Below are 18,261 nucleotides of genomic sequence, written 5' to 3' on the forward strand. Positions count from 1 at the left end.
TAATTCATATTTTTTTCAAACAGTTTACAAAGAGATGGTAATATTAGGTGGAGTTTGAGACTATGTTTCCGTCACCAGATTTACAAATTTGTTAAATTATGTATTTTTTTAAAAGAGATAGTTCAGTGGAATCACAATAAATTCCTTTAAATAGTTGAGTACTTTAAAAGTGATGCCATCTCAACCAGGACAGCGGTCTGTTTTTAGGTCGATAATTAATATACTTATTTCATCTTTAGTATCGATTAAGGGAAGAAATGTATTTTTTGTTAGCTGATGTTCTATACACGTTTGATATTCTAAAGAAAGTAAAAAGTATTCAGGCTGTATAAATCCTTCTGTATCAACCTAGCTGAAGTGTGGCGTTTGCTACCCTGCACTTGCTATTCCCAGCTGCGTCAAGGACTACTCCAGCGGACTTCAGCTTTTCGAAACGTGCCATTAATTCTTCAATCGGCTAATATATCGGCATTAGCTAGTCCTGTATACATTTGTATGTTACTCAACTGAAAAAAATTCCCAGAATTAATCATGTGAGATAAACTAGTGTGTATTATTTTACTACGAAAAAATATAAAAGCGAGGTCATAACAATTCTTGGCAACGGTCGTATATGAAAGAAGAAAAAAAATAATTCACTCAGAACATACAGGGCTCCAGTCAACGCTAGTTGGTAATAATTTTCGGTTGATATATATGATATTTCATCGCAAACAATGCAATTCACCTTTTTGCTGAACCTAACTAACCGTGGCAGTTTCTTTTCATGTTGAATACAAAAGTATATTTATATTTACTGCGAAAATATAAATCGAAGATATTATGTTTGCTTTTGATATAAAGGGATTACTGGATTGTACGTTCAAAGACGTATTGTGTGTGTGATAATTATTTTTCAGCTTCTTTTTGAAAGGGTAAATATTCTTTTTATACTCTATGATCAGGTAAATTGAACTGCAATGTAATCTATGAATGTCTAACTTCTTGACAAAGGGCTATAATTCTCTTGCATAGTTGAACTATGCTGCTTATGTGTGGATTGTTAATTACAAGTATGTCAGAATTTTGGTCAACGGAAGAGAGTCGGAGGTTGTTTAAACAAAAGCGATTATGCAGTCCTTCTAAGCTATGGTGAAGATAATCTTTGTTTATAGATAATCTAGTTTTGAGGATTTTTTTTGTGTGTAGGGTGGCGTACTAGCAAATGTGCCTACCCAATGGCAAGCGGTTACCACCGCTCATAGGCAATGGCACTGAAATATTAATCATTCCTGTCGTCGCTATACCAGCTTTGAAAATTAAAATATTATGTTACTCGTTCTTGTAGTAATGATCACAACAATACTGAGTAAAGTAAAAAAAAAAAATGATAGGCGTTAATACGACTGAGGGAGAATGTGTAGTCTTATCACTTAAACGTCCAGCTTTATTTTTATTCAACGAAAGTAAAAGTGATGCATGTTGTAAGCATCATTTTTAAACCAATGAAGGAATATTAAATTACATAAGTTTTAGAAGTTAACGCTGTTATTAAACATAGCTAATACCATCGTGACGTCAGAACTATTACGACAGGCACGCACTCCTAAATCTTCATGTGTTTATAATTGATAGAAATCAGTAAAGAAATGATCTTGAAATAGATGGTGGAAGAAATCCCATCCAACCAATAACCCATTTTGAAGCAACGATCCGGAATAATCCTCAAATCATTTTCAATAACATTATAGAAAGCCATACGTTATCTACTATACTGGCACGGCGGTTTCATCTTTATACGTAAGTGATTTTAGGTAACCTGTGTTAATTTCTGTGTATGCAAAATTTCATGATAATCGCTTCAGTACTTAAAAATTTAATTTACACCTTGACAGGTGTAACAAGGGAACAAAATCAAAATCAAAATAAACTTTATACAAGTAGGCTTTTACAAGCACTTTTGAATCGTCAATTAACAATTAAGTGAAGCTACCACCGGTTCGGAAAGTAGATTCTACCGAGAGGAACCAGCAAGAAACTCAGTAGTTACTGTTTTTCAACGTTTAAAACATACAAAGTCATGTTAGTTCATACAATTATTTAAATTAATATATCCTGAGTGGAAGTCAACAGGTGTTATTTTCACACTTTTTTCATCTACAAAATCTTGTATCGAGTAATACGTCTTTTTTACCAATGTATTTTTTATAAACGATTTGAATTTACAAAGCAACAATATCACTTTCACATTTGTAATATTATTTAGGATAGACGAAATATATGGTACAAATATAATCTCGAGCTCGACGGTGAAGGGAAATATCATGAAATCGTGGAAACCTGCATGTGTCTACTTTCAATGAAAATCTGCCACACGTGAATCCACTGACCGCGTGGAATATGCTCCAAACCTTCTCCAAAGGGAGAGCCTTAGCCCAGCAGTGGGAGATTTACAGGCTGTTACTATACTAGGCGAAATAATGTTTTTGAATATCGAAGTAAATTCGACCAAAGAGTATTTCAGTTTTATCGCATTTTGTGCCAAATCCTTAATGATCTCGTCATAATGTATATTCTCTATTTATTTTTATACTGTATAACTTAATGGGTATCTTATTTTTTACGTTTCAAAGCTTATAAATCGTATAATCAGAACTATATTTTGCTACTTCAAGTTTAAAGGAGCTAGTTAAAATGAACTAATGCAATAAAGTTTGTCAGCGTCATGAAAGAATTTTCTAGAAATTCATACGATCCATATTAAAAGCAACAAAACTTGCCAACTATCCATATTAAAATTCTGTTGGGAAGGAGTACGCTTATGAGAATTTTAGCATAATATGCCTTCGTTTGATGAAGTACGTTCGACAATGAGCTCTATTTTAATTGCAATAAGAGTCACGAATTTGAGGTGTTGATAGATCAACTTCGAGCATATATTTTAAGTTTCAGCCACTTACCTGTTGAAAATATCAAGTATAATATCTGCATCAGCCAGACTCTCGAAGGTCTATTCAGAATATATTTTATGTTATCACAACTATATTGTTATGATGCAAAGGTAAGTAATAAGGTGATTTTTTAAATTAAAAATATATTTTTGACGGTTTTTTTATAAGCTAGGTAAATACCATTTTAATAATTTATTTAAAAAATAAAAATGGTTTTAGTACTTATGTATGCCTGTTATAGTTATAAATCTTCATTATTCATAGTCTGATATGCCATATTCGATTAGCAAAATCTTTGCAAAATCTTTGAGAGAGGCGTTGTAGAGAATTTTAAAGAAGAACGTATAGGTTTATATCTATCTCTTTCTCGCAACTAACTTCGTTGTATCTTTTTTTTCCGTTTCACCGTGACATTTTATTCTCAATGTGTCTAAAGAAGAGTGACTTAAGTTTTATATCCCATATTAATGTTTAAATTACCTTTTTCTTCTGTGATGCTTCCACATAGAATAAGATCGTCAAAATACCTCACGTGATCTCCATAGCCCGATAAATTATGTACCGGATAGAGCCGGCTTAGTGCTTCGTAGTATCGATGAAATAACTAACATAGTGGCCTAAATTATCCTTCGTAAATATTTCGTAAACATTTTAGCTTAAGGTAAAATACTACGACAAAACTTTGTGACTATTTATGGGTTGTGGTCTTGGTATTTAAGGCATGGATGCTTTGTGAAGTAGTTTATTTACGTTGCATTAAAACCTTTTTCTTTGTAATAATTTTTTTATATGCTTCTTCGCTCCAATTTTAAAAAGTCGTTCCATTTACAAAAAAAAATCGACCTCATTATATCATAAATCATATCAAAATATACTTTATTCAAGTAGGCTTTGACAAGCACTTTTGAATCGTCATTTAACAACTATATTAAATGAAGCTACCTACGGTTGGGAAAGTAGATTCTACCGAAAAGAACCGGCAAGAATTTCAGTAGTAACTCTTTTTCAATATTAAAAAGAAACCGTTATATTAGTTAAATACAATACATGTATATACTAAAGTTACCCTGCCGTGGATACGCGATAAACTCAAAAATATGAATCGGATTTTTCTACATCTTTCACCAAGAGTAAGAGTTTAGTTAATTAAGGTTTAGCGTAAATCTGAAATAGAGATATCGACAGATAAACACAGATTAAGAAAAACACTTTTTATGAAGATCCTGTATTCTAACCGTGCCAAGCTGTAGATGAAACGTAGTAGAAATTTAATAGCAAATTAATGTCTCACACTTTTTCTCTTTTGCTCATAAGTTTTATTTTACGCGGTATTTTTGTAAAACATTTTAACAATTCAGCTCACTCAACTTCTTCATGTTCTATCGCCATTGGCGATGTATAGAATGTTAAAAATTAAAAAAAATAAATTTACTTTGTGGTAGGTCTTTGTGCAAGCCCGCCTGATCAGGTACCACCCACTCATCAGATTTTCTACCGCTAAACAACAGTACACAGTATTGTTGTGTTCCGGTTTGAAGGGTGAGTGTGGCAGTGTAACTACAGGCTCAAGGACATAGACATTAGTTCCCAAGGTAGGTGGCACATTGACGATGTAAGGAATAGTTAATATTTCTTACAGCGTCATTGTCTATGGGTAATAGTGATCACTTACCATCAGGTAGCCCATATACTCGTCCGCCAACATATTACATAAAAAAAAAAAAAAAAAAACAAAAAAAGACGATACTGCCAAATATCTATATGACGCTGTTTAAATCATCGAAATCTCCTGTCCTGTTATGGTGATCTAAAACAAAATACATATTAAAAGTGTTAAATGCTAGTAACCATCGATCGGTACTACACGCTACAATTGCGATCCGAATACAGTCTGTTCGACTGAACTAAACTACAGACTGTTCATCTAACATAAGTGTGGAGTTTCCATTCAGTCGCGCCCGTATAGAGCGGCGCTAATAATTAGATCTCCATCGAAGCATGACAACAACAGCCTGTTAATTTCCCACTCCTGGACTTAATCCCCTCCCTTTGGGAAGTTTTGGAACATATTCCCCCATGTTCCAAAGGTTGGTGGAATACACATGTGGCAGAATTTCTATAAAAATTGTCAGATGCAGGTTTCCTCACGATGTTTTCCTTCACCGCTGAGCACGAGATGAATTATAAAGACAAATTAAGCACATGAATCAGCAGTGCTTGCCTGGGTTTGAACCCGCAAATATCGGTTAAGATGCACGCGTCTAACCGCTGGGACATCTCGACTTGACTCAATCGAAGCCTGAACCTGAAATTAAATTATAATTGAGTAAGAAACAGCCTGTAAATTTCCCACAGCTGGGCTAATGGCCTCCTCTCCCATTAAGGAGAGGGTTTGGAACATATTCCACCACGCTGTTCCAATGCGGGTTTTTGGAATGCACATGTGGCAGAATTTCAATGAAATTAGACACATGCAGGTTTCCTCACGATGTTTTCCTTAACCGCCGAGCACGAGATGAAATAAAAATACGAATTAAGCACATATATATATATAGTGGTGTTTGCTTGGGTTTGAACCCGAAAACATCGGTTAAGATGCACGTGTTCTAACCACTGGGCCATCTCGGCTCTTAATAATAATTGAGAATAAAACGAAATTAAATAGTAACATTTTGAACGAAAAGCGTAAGCGCCATGAAATTATTGGTGCTTACGACATTTCGGTTGCGAGAAAACTATCTATAAGCTATCTTTGATTTGGTGACATATCAAGGATTTATTACTTCAGCAAACTTCAGTTCTAATTATTACCCGTAGTTTTTTTTAATAATCTATCTTAGAATATTTTTAAGTAACATTAACCGACTATAAAACATAATTATTTTTTTCCACCGGACTGAAAAATATGCGACCTTCATTCAAAACAAAAGAAAAAAAGTTTTAGTTTGTTAACAGATCAAATCAAAGCAACAATTTGATATATTGTACTAACATATTTTAAAAACAGTGATCTCGTCATAGCTTATATTTGCCAATACTTAATGTTTATATCTGTATGTGAAATAATACCAAATATGTTATTACGTTCCGATATCATGTCGCCTCAGATATTTCAGCGAAATTAGAATTTTCCAATTTCTACATTGACGCTGTTACGTTTGCCAGTAATATTATTATCGGGGTAAATATTATACTGTGTTTCAATTTGAAAATATTTGTATGGAATTTTCGATTACTTTTCTTTTAAGATTTTCATAAAATTTGAAGATAATTTTTAAGACCTAGAATCAAGATCGGGTTTTAATTTTAGTCAAGAAATGGGATATATTTAAATTTAAATACAGGATTCGCTTTTAAAACATTACTTCTGGTATGATACAGGGCGCTTACGTGATAGATATATTTCTTCCATGTTACAAGTATAAAGGAAAACAAATCTGCAATGACATCCAAGGAGAAACAATGAATTTGCACCCTTAGTAGAGTAATTATTATTTCTCATTGATTGGGATCATCTTGTTTTAACAACAAAAGAAATGATAAAGACATAAGCAATATAAAAAATTAGATCACACTGATAACCTCCTTTTGATTTAGATTCTGACATTATTTATGGTATAGGTTGGCGGACGAGCATATGGGCCCCCTAATGGTAAGTGGTCACCATCACCCATAGACAATGGCGCTGTAAAAAATATTAACTATTCCTTACATCGTCAATGTGCCACCAACCTTGGGAACTAAGATGTTATGTCCCTTGTGCCTGTAGTTACACTGACTCACTCACCCTTTAAACCGGAACACAACAATACTGAGTACTGTTATTTGGCGGTAGAATAACTGGTGAGTGGGTGGTACCTACCCAGACGGGCTTGCACGAAGCCCAAATCAAGTAAATAAACGAATAATTTGTAATTCAATCATTATTTCGATTTGAACGTGATTCTGTTCTCAAGATTAAAATATAAATATGAATGGAAGTCACGAGTGTTTTTGGTGAAGAGCGACATCTATTAGAATGCAAGTGAACTTTATTGCTTATGCAGGAAAATTGGAAAACAGTCTCAAAGTACGACAGGGTTGCGTGACGACATCTTTGTTAAAGCTGGCGAACTTTACGGCTTGTGCAGGAAAATTCGAAAACAGTCTGGAGTTACGACAGAGTTTAGGTATTGTACGTAAACTCTACATGTGTTTTATTACTACTACACGAAACATACTGTAGATGGCGCTATTTGAAGTCTCAAATATAATTAAACTTAGAAAATTGTTCAGTGAAGTCCATGTTCAGTCCATGTTTAGTGAATATTTATTTCATATTATTAAGAATATAATATCCTTCTGAATGTATATCAATATATAAACTTCATTCTACAGAAGATTTGGATATGCAAATACCTTTTCTTTTACGATATGGAAATTTTCAGAAAGATATCCAAAATCCTGAGCTGAACTTAAGTTATGAGGGATTTGTACCCACTTAAATAACTGCGATGGTCTTCTTAAATTCGAGACGGAGAGGCTGCGGGATCGTGCTGATATAAAACCTCCACAGCCCTTCCATCGCTGTACTCTGGTTGTAACTCGACGCGATCCTTGAGAGGTTGCCTACCATACCTGCATTAACACTGTCTTTCTATTCTCTTACCGAATTATTGCAGGCTGTTTTTCTGAGTTTTTAATATATATATAACATTTAATAAATAAGACGAGATGTTTTGAAGTTCAATTTCATATTACAAATTATTAATGTATGGATAGATCTACAAATCAACTCACAGAACATTCAATTTACAAATACCTTTATTAACACCCGCAACGTACTATTAAAAAACGATAAGCAGACAAAAACGCATGATTACTATTTGCACTATTTATCATATTAATGGAAATTAATTAAATATGATCAAATGATTTTACATGTGCATGCATGTATTATGAATACAAATCATGAATACGTTACCACAAATAAAGCACCGCTATTAAACACATGGCTTTGTGAATAATAAATGATTCAAATTTCATACGTGCATCAAATAAACGCTAATTTGACAGGAATAAACATATGACGTCACATATTTGTAATTTAGTTAATGCTTTCAATATGCTTTCATATTTGTCGTAGAATCGATAACCGTTGAGGAAAACGTGTTCTAGAGTGGAGATTGCGTCTCGGCAAACGTAGTGTAGGACGTCCTCAAGCACCGTGGAGTGACGATTTACGCAAGACGGCTGGCAGAGTTGCATGCATTTGGAGAGGCCTATGTATATATATAACTTGCTGCTGATGATGATGATTTCAATATGCCATCGATTCTCTTGTAATCATTGTACATTTCCCATTGCTGAGATAAGACCTCCTCTTCCATTAAGAAGAGGGTTTGGAACATATTTCACTACGCTGTTCCAATGCGGGTTGTTGGAACGCACATGTGGCAGAATTTCGATAAAATTAGACACATGCAGGTTTCCTTAAGATGTTTTCCTTCACCGCCGAGCACGACATGAATATAAACACAAATTAAGCACATTTATATAGTGGTGCTTGCCTGTGTTTGGACCCGCAATCATCGGTTAAGATACACGTGTTCTAACCACTAGGCCATCTCATCTCTGAAACATTGACATTGGAACTTTAAGAAATATTTATCATACTTGATATCACCAATTCACCACTAAATTTCGCACGACTTAAAACAGTTCTGGATAATATACTTTAATTGCTTTCCGAAATGCTGAAACAGACCTTGGGATTTTTTCCTTAGAAAAACCCCAATAAACTTTTATCGATCTTGGATTTGAACCCAGGACCAACTCTCCATTAGAGCAACGACGTATACTAAATAATATTTTCAGGTGACGCTGATAATTATTACAAAACGTATTTATAAAATCGCCAACGTTTTAACATAAAAAAGGGGAAGTCACATCTGCCGTTTTGGCGTTATGACCTAAATTTATAACAGAATGTTTCCAAAGCACATGTTACATGTATACAGCAAAACGAACCTTTTCGACATACTTATAAGGTCTAATTTTAAATGAAAGATTACATTCAGCGTCTTCAAATACAAAATGTACATTTTTTGCACCTGAAAAGAACTATTATCAAACCAGTTTAATATTTAAGTGATGTTAGGGAATCAGAGTAGTAAGTGGATTTGTTATTTATTTAAAACTAGTTTTTCGCCCACGGAATATAAAAGGGGATCAAATGTTTTATTTATAAAAGCGAATGTCCTTCCTTGGGATTCAACGTGCTTTATAGTAAATTTTATCATAGTTCGTTCAGTATTTCTGCTGAGATAGCGATACGGACAAACAGCAATTATAATATTAGTATAGATTCAATGTAACTGTCATAGCGATATCATAGTTTTTTTTTTTGTTTCAATAAAATAGAATTGAAATAAAAAAATAAAAAAATCCAATATAAAAACAATAGCCGATCCAATCTGATTAGATATGATCTCCATATAATACTAGTATGGATATATTATGGAGTTCTATTCTGCTTGGTCTAGTCTCTCCAGCCCACATCTTCCTCCTCCTTATAATGTTATTGATTAATTCATGTGACATATCCATATTACTCCTACCTTTCCTGGGGAGAAGTTTTGGTGCTCTTCCTACCACGCTGATTCATTGCTGGTGTCACATGCAGGTTTTTGTACGATGTGTTTCTTCACAACAACAAAAACAGCCTGTAAATACCCACTGCTGGGCTAAAGGCCTCCTCTCCCTTTGAGGAGAAGGTTTGGAACATATTCCACCACGCTGTTCCAATGCGGGTTGGTGGAATACACATGTGGCAGAATTTCTATGAAATTTGTCACATGCAGATTTCCTCACGATGTGTTCCTTCACCGCTGAGCACGAGATGAATTATAAAGACAAATTAAGCACATGAATCAGCGATGCTTGCCTGGGTTTGAACCCGCAATCATCGGTTAAGATGCACGCGTTCTAACCACTGGGCCATCACGACTCACAGCCGATTTCTTCACAGCCGATCATAAAATAAATTATAATCACATGTTAAGCATATGGAAGTTCGTTTCTTACTTTGGCTGAACCCATGGTTTAACATGAACGCCTTCTAATCACTGGATCATTTAGATCATCAGGATTACATTATGATGATATAGTATCGGATAATACAAAATTCTCTAACACTTATTTCAAATTGATGCATTGATTGAAATCGAATTGAATACACTCTATATTTTCATTAACCTAATTCATTCGATATGCATTCAAATCCGATATGAAATTTGTTTTCATAAAATTTATTTGAACGAAATCATTCAGCGAATCGTGAAATCGATCTGATGTAGCTGAACGAAAATGTCACATGAATTGTGCATATTCTCGTGATTGATTTAAAATACACGCAAATAAATGCAATTTTTATAGTAAGCTTAATTACCTGTTCTTTTTTTAAATTCTTAATATATCTGAACCGACATTTAGCTTAGAAATAACCTTTCGTCATAGTAGTATGCGAAAGTGATCCTGTAACGAATGCTAGAAATGATAAAGAGGGCACCGCTGGTTTTTTAGTGGAAACACCGGTGTGCCGGGTCGTATCTAGTGTCCTGACACCGGTTAGTCCCATATATATTGCACGTGGAGGAAATTTATCCAGCGTGAAAAAAAGGATAACTTTTAAATATGTTATTAAAGTAAACAAAAATGAGGGAGTCATATGGTATGCACGTGACGTTAGTCACGTTGTTAATAAGCAACGTTCTTGGAAAATGTGTGATAAGCCTGACGGTCAAACCAAGAACCGTGCAAGCTCATTGGTCAAATCAAAACCACGCGCTTTGCCGACTTTCATATACACCTCGATCCCTTGTATCACTCGAACAGATTGTAATAAAGTCAGCTAGTCCGATTGAGGCAAATAAATGATGGGTACACGAAACATCAAAAAGCCCTAAAACTAAGTTAAATTAAATATTTTATTTAATTAATTTTCACATTGTACATAAAGAGATATACTTGAATGTAATTTAATAAATTTAATAATGATCTGGTCAATCCTCTTTTAACCCATTGTGCTCAATGGGGCCACCTAATAGTAAACGGGTATCACCATCCATAGATAATGGCGCTGTGAGAAATATTAGCCATTCCTTACATCGCCAGAAGATCACCAACCTTGTGAACTAAGATGATATGTCCCTTGTGCCTGTAGTTACACAGGCACACACATCCTTTAAACCAGAACACAACAATATTGAGTACTCTTTGGCGGTAGAATACCTGATGAGTGCCAAGTATCCACACAGACGGGCTTACACAAAGCCCTTTAGTTATAATAAGATATGTATTTTGATTTATATTTATATATAGATAATACAAATTGCAATTCACGGAACAAAAGTATTCCTTGTATAATGATATATTATTTATTTTAAAGTCTATTTAATTAATATTTGTATAACCTACATTTTATGTACAAATAAAATATATATTTATATCGAAACAAAATTTTCAATGAAAAGCAATACCTATGAAATCAATATAGGTCAAACTCACATGTGGAAAAAAAAACAAACAATATTGGAATATAAATATTATCTAGATTCCTCTTTTATTAACACCATTATTGAATCAACGCATCACAATTGAAAGTCAAAAGTCTACCGGCTCGGAAATAAACACCTCATACCTAAAAGGTGGGTACAAAAACATTTTTTTTATTTTTCATATTTTTATACAATAGGAGTAAAAAGTAAAGAAACAGCCTGTACATTTCCCACTGCTGAGACAAGGCCTCCTCTTCCATTAAGGAGAGGGTTCAGGGCATTATCCACCACCCGGGTTGATGGAATGCACATGTGGTAGAATTTCGATGAAATTAGACACATGCAGGTTTCCTCACGATGTTTTCCTTCACCGCCGAGCACGAGATGAATTATAAACACAAATTAAGTACATATATATATTATAGTGGTGCTCACCTGGGTTTGAACCCACAATCATCGGTTAAGAAGCATGCTTTCTAACCACTGGGCCATCTCAGCTCTAGCTTTATACAAGCTCTACAATATATTTTCTCTATCTGAAATAGCCTAGAGGCGCTCTCTTCATTCCCAAGGTGTGCAATCAACTAAAAAGTCGTTTGTTATATGATATCCCTTAGCTAGCAAACTCTCTTTGAAGATTCTTTTAAATGTAACAATTTAATATTTAATTATTTATTAAATATTAATTTGATCATAAAATTGAAAAGAAAGAAATTATTTTCATTTAAATAATGAAGTTGTTTTGCTTACATAAATATTATCATTATTACATTATCAAAAATACATATATTGAAAAATTACGTCAATACTGCCGAAGTGATGAATTTTGTTTTTTGTATGTTTTGTTATCTCATTTTAAAAATATATTTTGGAATATACATTTATGTAATAAAAAATCATTCTTATATGATTCATGCAAAAATAAATTTTTAGCTGACCTAAAATAACTTTTATTGTAAAAAGAAAAATAACAATACCACCATCAATTTTCAACTAATTGAATCTGAAAATTTATTCATCCATTAATTCGTTATTTGAATAGCGTAATATACCTTAAATAATCAACGTTATATAAGTATATATAACATATAAAAAGTAATCACTCAAGACGAAACAAGTGACCATAAAATTAATTTATAAAAGAGATAGTGAATAGCGTAAATCATATTTAAAAACCACAAAAATCGCGTAGTAATAAAAATTATCAAGTTTAAGTACCATTAATGTGAATATGATATAATATTAATTTAAAATAAAATTCCATTCAACTCATAAAAACGATAAATATGGACCTCAGTAATAAATCAGGCTGCTTAGTTAAATTCGAAGCATTTTCCAATAACATATGACAAAGAAACTTGTGATCGCTTGTTTTTAAAAAACATGACGTCATTGCTGACGTCACGAATGCCAGGGTTTCTATCCATTCTCGAAGGTATGAAATAAATCTCAGTAAATATTCTTTGATTTATTCCAAGCTGACGTCCAATCGCTTTGAGGGCTCGAACAAGCATCCCGATACCGACGGGCGCTCGGCCTTTTGTAACAAAATTGGTGAGGAACTATTCAATCAACATAACATCTATTTATTGATGGTAGAATATTTCAGAAAAAATTAACTTATTTCGAATTCAATCAATATTAATTCGACGATAACAGGGCTACCGGGCACTGAGGGCCGTTTCTTTTTATGCCTCATTCCATTGAAAGAAGAATCGGTAGAAGCTGGATGAGGGAAGCAGAATACGGAGAAACATAGCGCTCTGGAATATATGTCCAGCAGTGCACAGCAGTTGGCTGATAATGAAATATTAATTAATAATTATTTATTTCTGCAAACGTGTTCTTCTTAAGGTGAATAAAAACATCGTGAGGAAACCCGCATGTGACAAATTTCATAGAAATTCTGCTACACGTGTATTCCACCAACCCGCACTGGAACAGCGTGGTGGAATATGTTCCAAACCTTCTCCTCAAACGGAGAGGAGGCCTTTAGCCCAGCAGTGGGAATATACAGGCTGTAGTTGTTCTTCTTAAATTCCCGGTTACCCGAAGTAAAAATGAGTCTATAAACAAATTAATGAATGTGGTATTATTTTCGTATTAATATTTTCCAAATCGGCCGTAAATGAAGGGATGTTCAGGTAACAGTTTGAAGGAATAAAAAAAATTAAGAACATCCATCCTTTTTTTAGTGTTGATAAATAAATAAATATAAATATGAGGCAACGTCACATACATTACACTGATCCCAATGTAAGTAGCTGAAGCATTTATGTTACGGAAATCAGAAGTAACGACGGTACCACAAACACTCTGGGTATTTCAAATCAAATCAAATCAAATCAATTTTATTCAAGTAAACTTCACAATGAAGCGTTTTTGAATCGTCAATAATCAAATACTACCACCGTTTCGGAAAGCAGCTTCTAGCGAGAAGAAACGGTAAGAAACTCGCATAGTTGCTTTTCAAATAAACACATTTACAATGCTGTTATTGACAGTAATTAGCGTCCTATGATGGAACCCGATCCTAACTCCAGGCGTTTCTCTCTAAAAAGTACTCTTTTAATGAATAGTATGATTTATTTATTAATTTAGTCTTAACTAGCTATACCCGCCCGCTTCGCTGGGCATTAGTCGTAGAAAAATATTTTTTAAATTTTTCATTTTGTAATTAATTACCGATACAATGTACAAATTATCAAGAAATATGTGAGATCTAATCAAATACTTAAAATTATTTCATTTAATATTCATCAATGATGTTCTCGATAGGCTGCAGATTGGTCATAACACCCATAAACTTATTTATCAAGATCATATCTTCTTTTTTTTGAATCCGGAAACAGATATGATTTATGAGAATGTTTTTGTTTTTTTTTTTTTTTTCAAAATCAAAATAAACTTTATTTTTATTAACATAAGAATTAACAACATTAAATGCTTAAATATATATATACAAATATGAACTAAAACTAGTTACTGTATAAATCTTGACCGCGTGGAATGGTGGCAAGAATGCTAGCAGCATTTCCCCGTTGAATCGCAATTCCGATCCTCAGTTGACGATACTTCAGAATATGGTTAGATTGATTATCTCTAATTATACGATACGCATAAAAATCAAACTCTTCGATGTCACAGAGCCAGTCGTGAGATTATTTTGATACAGTCCGAGATGATATCCATCTTCTGCTCGCATAATCATAATTGGATAATCGTAATAATTGTCATACGATTGATATTTTTCAACGACACCTTGATTGTTTTTGTGTCGCTTAGTGATAACAATACCTCGTTTTGTAATTTCTGTACCGACAATTACAGCAGTGACTTCAGGAGCTATGGAAGCTTTAATACGCCTTTTATGATCTGCGTTTTATCTGCATTGATAATTACTTTGAATCATTTGTTGTTTCGCTATCTAGAGCAGTTTTAGGCATAATTCTAAATTTAGGGATGATTTCTCGATTAGTTGTGGTACTGAACATGCATCAAAGATCAATCTTTTTCTACGTTGTCCGTGAAATAAATATCCAGAAATTGGGGATTTTATTTAGATACTGGAAGAAGTGAACCAATCATATGATACACTTTAAACGTAGACGCGAAATTATTGTATTGTACAATATTTGTTACTCCAAAAGATGTCATTTAAAAGCATGAATTGTAATTTCTAATATACTGAAGGCAATATTTAGACTCCTTAATAGTTCCCGTAACGTAGGTAAGAAGAGGTTCTGGTGGTTCAACCAGTTGTGGTAAATACATTTTACCAGTGGAGTAGCATATACCAGCAGTTTATTTAGTGTGACAATATGGGCATACTATATTCATTGAACCAATGATCACATCGGGATTCATCTTGTTATCATAACCTATACATATATTGTATGTAGTAATTGAAGACTGATATTGAGATTGGTTCTAGTTCTTGACTTAGTCTTTTTTAATCATTCATCATCCAGTAATTGAGCTTGTCAGGTTTATCAGTAATTCTTGTTAAAGATGCTCGTTAGAAGATCTGGAACTTGATCATTTCGTTGACTAACTGTTTTGGCAGCTCTTAAAATAGAAATTCGGATTCTATTTATTTCTAAACGTATTTCATGTTGGTATGTTGTTTCCGTAGCTCTTTTGGATGACGCTACGCATATATTGTTGATATTCCGATCTTATGTTTCTTCAATGGCATGGCGGTTTCTATATATATAAATAAGTTATTTTTTTTTGGTTATGTGTCTTATGTTTACATTTTATACTAAAGATTCATTGTTATTGGAGTTATGAGTATACTTACCAATTATGATTATTGTTTACTTTCTTATAATCAAAACAGCTAATCACTTCTTCCCATATATGTAATTTATAATAATTTAAAATGACAATTATTATTGTTGTGATTATTTTATGTTTATTGGCATATGACGGAAATTAAGTTAGTTGTTATGCTTTTTGAATAGATTTTCATTTTTTATTTCATATTTTTTAATTATCGGTTGATCGGAATATAAATGTATCGTGATACACGTAAGGGCCATCTGTTGGTTATTTTTAATGATACGGATGAAATAATTACTTTCTCCATAAAACAATAGATAAACATACCCATTTTCATAATGATCGATCAAATAGTTTCTGAGTTTATCGATGACACACATGCAAACACATCCTTTTGGCTATCTATATATACTTTTGTATCTATAGATAGCCTATGATTTGCGCAAGTACATGTTTTTCCTGTATGCCAATTTTTATAATGATACAGACACACAAAAATTTCAAAAATGGTAAAAATTAAGTCAGTCAAAGAACACATGACGAATAACGACAAAATAAGGGTACAGACAGATTCTAGAGATTTATATAATAGTATAGATTTAGTACTCACGTGCGATAGCTTTATTATTAGCGTATTTTATGTATAACTTTGGTGTTTCTATACCGATTTCATGATTTTTTATGGAATAGTTAATACTGTTAACTTTTGTAATTTGGGATGATTATTATAAACGTAGGAATAGACAAATATAATCAGAATGCTTCGAACTACTAAGCTATTGGGAGTGACACGTGTTATTGTGAGTCAACCATAAAAGATAGACATAGGCTGTCAAGGGATATTTTTTGTATAATTTTAAGGAGAACATTTCCGTAATATATGATTTCTGTGTAGCTTTAACCATTAAGGCTAAACACGCGACGGAAGCTCAAAATATGGGGTAACTATCCCGTTTTTCAGACATTTCCCTTCAGTGCTCTGCTCCTATGGACTTTAGCATGATGAAAAGTATACTATAACCAGCTCAGGAGTATGAAAAATAATTATACCAAGTTTCGTTAAAATCCGTCGAGTAGGTTTTGTTTCTATAACGGTTATATGGACAGACAGACAGACAGACAAAAATTTTACTGATTGCATTTTTGCCATCAGTATCGACCCCTGATCACCCCCTGATAGGTTTTTTGTAAAAATATTTCATGTACAGAATTGACTTCCCTACAGATTTATTATAAGTATAGATAATATTTTTAAATTTTGAAAATGGTAAATTGATTATATTTTCCGGTATCTTATTATATATGCGTATACCATTGCCCAAAAACGTTCTATTTACCGTATGCAAACAGAAACTGGGGGTTACAAGTTTATTCTTATTTCTTGTATTAATAGTATGTACATCAGCATTGATAGAATAATTTTTAATATTCTTTTGTATAAAGATTATATTATCATAAATATATTGTGAAACAGCCGTTAATACACCTATTTCTTTAAATTTCTCGCGTAATTATGTCCTGGAGCTAATATTGTAAATAGATCGGATAGCTCTTTTCTGTAGAATAAAAACAACTTCAATCTCTGCTGCATTACCCCATAACAACATTCCATATGACATAATACTGTGAAAATTACTAAAATAAACTAGTCTAGCAGTACTTATGTCGGTGAGTTTTCTAATTATTTTTATTGCATAAATGGCACTACTTAGTTTTCTTGCCAGGGCATACAAATGGGTGCCCCACTGCAGTTTGGAGTCAAGGATTATCCCTAAAAAGACCGGCGACTCAACAAACTCAAGCCTTTCATTTTTCAAAGTTATTGCAGAAGGATTTGATTTGACATTTGGCAAGGAAAACAAAACACATTTAGTCTTTTTAGCATTTAGTACTAAATTATTTATGTCAAACCAACCAAGAACCCGCGACAGAGCACTGCTTACAACGTCATAGTTGTTTATTTTTCTATCAAGTTTAAAAATGAGGGATGTATCATCTGCAAACAGTACAATATCGCAAGTATTTTTTACGAAATAAGGTAAATCATTTATATATATTAAGAACAAGAGAGGTCCCAGAATTGAACCCCGTGGTACACCCATTTGCGCCACAGCGCCATTTGATTTTGCACCATTAACCACAACATTCAAAACTCTTTCACTAAGGTAGGAGGAAATTAATTTCAATTCATGTTTGTGGTACCGTCGTTACTTCAACTACCCAAGACAACATGGAAAACTAATCTACTACATCGACTCGGCCGGGAATCGAACCCGGGACCTCAGAGAGAGAGAGACCCATGAAAACCGGTGTACACACCCCTCGACCACGGAGGTCGTCAAATACATAAATATCTAAATTATAAACGATAAGCAGAATTTGGTAGAATTATTAGCTATCTGGACGAACGAAAAGCATTGCTTTGTGATAGCGTGGTGGTAACTTAAATTGTACATAATTGTTTGCCTTGTATCTATTTGTTAATATTATTAATTTACGTTTAATATAAA

Source organism: Vanessa cardui, chromosome 23 (assembly GCF_905220365.1).
Source record: "Vanessa cardui chromosome 23, ilVanCard2.1, whole genome shotgun sequence".
Classification (NCBI taxonomy): Eukaryota; Metazoa; Arthropoda; class Insecta; order Lepidoptera; family Nymphalidae; genus Vanessa; species Vanessa cardui.